Raw genomic sequence first — 4,889 nt, forward strand, 5'->3', positions numbered from 1 at the left:
GGGGGGGGGGGGGGGGGGGGCTGCTATCATCAATACACCATCTTCAGGAAACATAAAGAACACTCTGGATGGAAACATATGTCGTCACACTGCAGAATCTCACTGAAATGGTGCCACTATAAAACACTAGAAGTGACTTTTTGGGGGAAAGTATTTTTCATCACACGCCTCGTGTTTTTTACTTTCTTCCACTCCTTTGTGACTCGTCCTTCAGAGCATGGAAGAAACCAAAGCCTGAGCTTTACCTTCTGGTCTCTACACAAACATGTCCACACATTCCACCGTCCTCCTCCAGAACTTCTAATGAATACAAACATGCTGGGCTTGCATACTCTTCTATTGTTGATGGGAGGATGGGTGAACCTCCTCAGACTGGTTCATGGTCCTACATTTAGACTCAACCGCACACTGATCATCAAGTATACAGATCCGTTATGTTTCCCTCGTCTTCTAACATCTCTGAACAGCAGATATGAGTCCATCCACCTACTATAGCTGGATATGCTGAGGTGAAACATGTGCAGGTCTGAGACCGTCTGCAGCATCCACTGAGATAAAGCAGAAACCCAGACACTAAACTACAACACAGATGTTCTCGTGAGGTCCACTGAGCAAACAGGTATCTCTGTAGAGCTGCACATCAGGCCGCATCCCAAATGCAAAATTCTCATCAGGATGATGACAAACACCAGCTTCTGATCCCAGCCAGGAACTGCTGAGCAGTACAGCTGGAATCTCAGTGATGCTGTCATTGGTCCTGAGGCGCTCCCTAAACTCACAGCTTAATGCAGATCACATTCCTGAACCCGAGTTTATGGAATTAGACGGAGCTCAAATGAAATGTTTCTACAGCCTGGATCTCTACTGAAGACAGACGGTGTTTCTCTGCTCTCAGACACCTTTCCATAGCCTTAATCTCATGGATCAATGTGGCTGCTGCGAGGCTGAACCTGAATTGCTCCTCTACCCCTCTGACTCCGACCTGTTCTACGGACGTTTGAAGCTGTAGTGGTCTCTGAAAGGGTTTTTAAGGAGGAGCCAGTGCTGGCGATCCCTCCGGAGGTAGGGGCATCCGTGTCCAAATGTGGCGTGGAGGAGAAACGCATTTCTTCATGTGCGCGTGTTCTAAAGCACAGAAGTTTACATTTAAATGGAAGTAACGACTTTTTGTTTCAGCTTGACTTTTAAAGTTAGAAAACTGCTGTTGTCATGGTTGCTTCACGCTAACGTAGATGACCGGCGCGGTTGATGACGTCATCGAGCAACACATTCTCATCCCCAAGTCGTCACATATTGACGTTTGGTTAAGGACCCTTCAACGTCACTTCTCAACTCGTCGTTTTTTACGTGGTAGCTGTTTGTAATATCAAGGGTCCACAACCCTCAGGACGCGGTACCGGACGCAGACTGACGCTCTGTGCCGGTACCTTAACCTGACACCAGAACACGGTACTGGAGAAGAATCGGTACCCAAACTTGGGACCGGTACCCTAACCTGGAACCGCATGGGCTACCGGACGTATATTGGTACTGGGTTAGATATTGGTGCCTAACCCAGTACCGGTTAGGGTCGGGGACCCATGATTTAATGGGAACAGCCAGAACATCAATACGAGTTGGGAGAGAGAATGTGTCGCATCGAGCATTAGCAGATTTCAAATTTGAAGACACTATTTTTTCCACATCTCTCTGCACAATGCAGGGATAGAGACAAGCCGTAGTGGTAAGGAAGGAATTCAGGTTCGTCCAAGTGGTTGTTTGGGGGCCATGGAGGGCAATGGAGGGTCACGGAGGGCCATGGAGGGCCATGGAGGGCCATGGAGGGCCATGGAGGGCCACGGAGGGCCATGGAGGGTCATGGAGGGTCATGGAGGGTCATGGAGGGTCATGGAGGGTCATGGAGGGTCATGGAGGGTCATGGAGGGGAGCGGCTGCATCTCAAGAGGAGCACAGGTAAGTTTTGCATGAGACTCATACACTCACTACAAGTGACACCATGAAGATGGAATGTACCATTGTGTGGTAAGTGTTTGTGAAGTATTTACATGGTTACCCCTATAAATACTAACGTTTACTCGTTTACAGCCTGTATTCACCCGTATAGGCATTTAAGACTAACACCTTACTCTCTAAACTTCAAGCTTTAGAATATTGTACGTTCATTCTGAGGACAAATTTGAGAATATGTAGTTTGAATGTTTGGACATCCGGACATGAGTCCAACAGAACCAAACACCAGAGTTTCAATGAAAGCCAGTCTTTTCTTTTGAGTCTAACAAGAAGTCCAGAATGCCACTAAGTACAAGGAGAGGCTGCACTCTGTGATCTCACGGTACCAGAGAGAATAAGGCCCGTCTGATTGGAGGATACGGGTCAGTCGCCCTGAGGAATGTGGGGAAAATGAGAGCGAGAACAAGAGGCTGAGAGAACTGGACTTCACTTTGTCACCTGGAACTTTAATTTAATAGTTAACTCAAGAGACTGCAGGCTTGTTTTAAACTTGGTTAACACTTTAAACCAAGCAACCTCCGACTGATAAGATTTGACTGTTTTGACTTTGACGATAGGAAAGTTCGACATGACTGAAGCCTGATCTCTCACAAACTCTAAACTTTCCTCTTGGAGGCGAGTGTTTCTGTTTGAGTGACCTGTGGTCAGCACTGAAGTCCAATGGAAGCGGTGCATGAAATGAGGCCTTGACAGGACAGCTGGAGGTCTGTGAGCGGACGCCCCGGAGTCCACTGCTGCCACGGACCACTCATTACATCCAATTTTAACACAATGGACCGTAAAGGCTCACTGCTATTCAACTGATCCATAGAAAAGGAGAACAGCCATATGTGGAGTTCATTGTAAAATGAAAAACTGAACAAATTTTTAGTAAAGACAATTTAAAATGTAACTTTGAATAAAAAGTTGAGCTCTTTAGATGTTGCTGGTGTTAAAATATCAGAGAACAGAGGAGCAGCTCTCTCTTCAGCCACGAGTTCACAGCTCGCTCATAATGGCTGGTTCTGGGGGCGGAGTCAAAGCCCCCGAGCCTCTTTTAAAAGGTCATTTTGAGCTGTCCGCTGGTGAGTAGTCATAAATCCTCTATAGCGGCGTTCCATTCAAACATGGAGTCAACCCCTAAATAAAATGGATTAAAGCAAACTTTCAAAGTTTTGACTAAACTTTGAGAAGATCTGTGTGAACATGAATCTGTGATGGACAGTGTTAGAAAGAAGAGGCAGAAAAAACTTTTTAGGAGAAGAAAAGTAAAGAAAAAATCAGATGAATGAACATGAAGAAGAATCATAGATAACATTCACCAGCCAACTCTAAAACGACTCCTGGAGGTCAAAATCTTTCAGACCCTGAACGTTTTTCTGCAAAGCGGCAGAATGTTTTTTTCTCTGTTGGATAAAATGCCTCAAACAATCTAACAGCCAAATAACTTCTTATTACATTCTTTATTATGATTATTTCTTGATCTCTTGCCATGCCAGTATTGCATTTACTTTTCTCCCCTAGTGGCGGAATTGTGCATTGCGGTTAGCCCTTGTGCTATCCTAGACATGCTTATAATAAAAGTGGGGTCATCTGGACCCACAAGATAGCGCGCTAAACTTTATTTTTCAAAGATTTTTTTATCTTCACTGGAGTCTGTGGCAGACATGAGATCCTGTCCACCTTCGTCATGGGAGGGGTCACACATCGATGTAAGGTTAGGGTCATCTGGACCCCAGAAGAGAACAGGACGACCAGAACTCACCAGTCTCTTGGTAAGAGGAGCGATTCTATTTTGATTTCAGGTTTTTCATTGACAACCTGCTTCTACTGAGTGGAGGCTGATTATTCAAATTCAGGATGGTCTGTGACATCACAATCCCGTTTTACAGACCACCGAATAGACGCGCGCACATGCACAAAGTTAAAAGTAACGTTTGTTTTTACTCTCCTTTCGTGCCGTTCTTCCTTAAAGGCAGGAGTGTCAAACTGAGTCACACAGGGGTCAAAATCCAAACACACCTGAGGTCACGAGCCGAACAGGATGAACATTTAATGAACACTCTAAAACTACATTTATAAAACTGTAACTTTTTAACATAACTATGGGCCTGCAATGATGCTACTGTGAATGCTGTGAGCTGAATTTGGCCGTTGAAGATGCTAGTGCTGATAGCTGAAAACGCTGAAGCTGATAGTCAGTTAAAATAGTAGCTAATGCCAAAAATTAGCCTAAAAAATGAGTTAACTAAACCAGCTAGCATGTAACTGAAAAAATAGCTAAACTTCAAAATAGCCTGAAAAACTGTAAAAAGCCTAAATTAGCTAAAACAGTTAGCATGTAGCTGAAATATTAGCTGAACTCCAAAATAGCCTGAAAAATCTTAGTAAATGAGAAAATAATTCAAAAAGCTAGAAGAATACTAATTTGTAAAACTTTTAAACTGTGACTTTGTTTTTGCATAATTCTGAATAATAAAAAGGCAGGAATATTATTCCAGAATAAATCAACTTAAACCTTAAACAAGCTTTCAGTATTTTACTCTTCATAAAAATATATTTTGTCAAAATGACACAAGTTATAACATCGGGCCAATAATAACAAAAAAAAATGATCTGGAGGGCCGGATAGGATTACGGGCCGGATCCGGCCCCCGGGCCTTGACTTTGACACACAAGGTTTCTGATGAACAGCACAAACTCCTGAACACCAACAGGTTCGTCACAGTTAGTCAGAAACCCGCTTCCGGTCAGAGAAGTCTTTAGACCAACTTCTGCATCCTGGAAGCACCTGCTGCTGAAAGTTCAGGACACGCGGCCCCGCACAGCCCCGCACAGCCCCGCGCGGCCCCGCACAGCCCCGCACAGCCCCGCACGGCCCCGCACGGCCCCGCACAGCC

The 4,889-nt window shown here is 44.7% G+C and overlaps 1 protein-coding gene across 2 annotated transcripts in view; it reads right to left on the bottom strand.

Moving 5' to 3' along the window:
- Nucleotides 1-4,889, bottom strand: part of lama5 (laminin, alpha 5) — an 85,368-nt gene that overhangs the window by 79,956 nt on the left and 523 nt on the right. The gene's annotated exons all lie outside the window — the stretch shown is intronic.

The sequence above is a fragment of the Oryzias melastigma genome, linkage group LG7, assembly GCF_002922805.2.
Source record: "Oryzias melastigma strain HK-1 linkage group LG7, ASM292280v2, whole genome shotgun sequence".
Classification (NCBI taxonomy): Eukaryota; Metazoa; Chordata; class Actinopteri; order Beloniformes; family Adrianichthyidae; genus Oryzias; species Oryzias melastigma.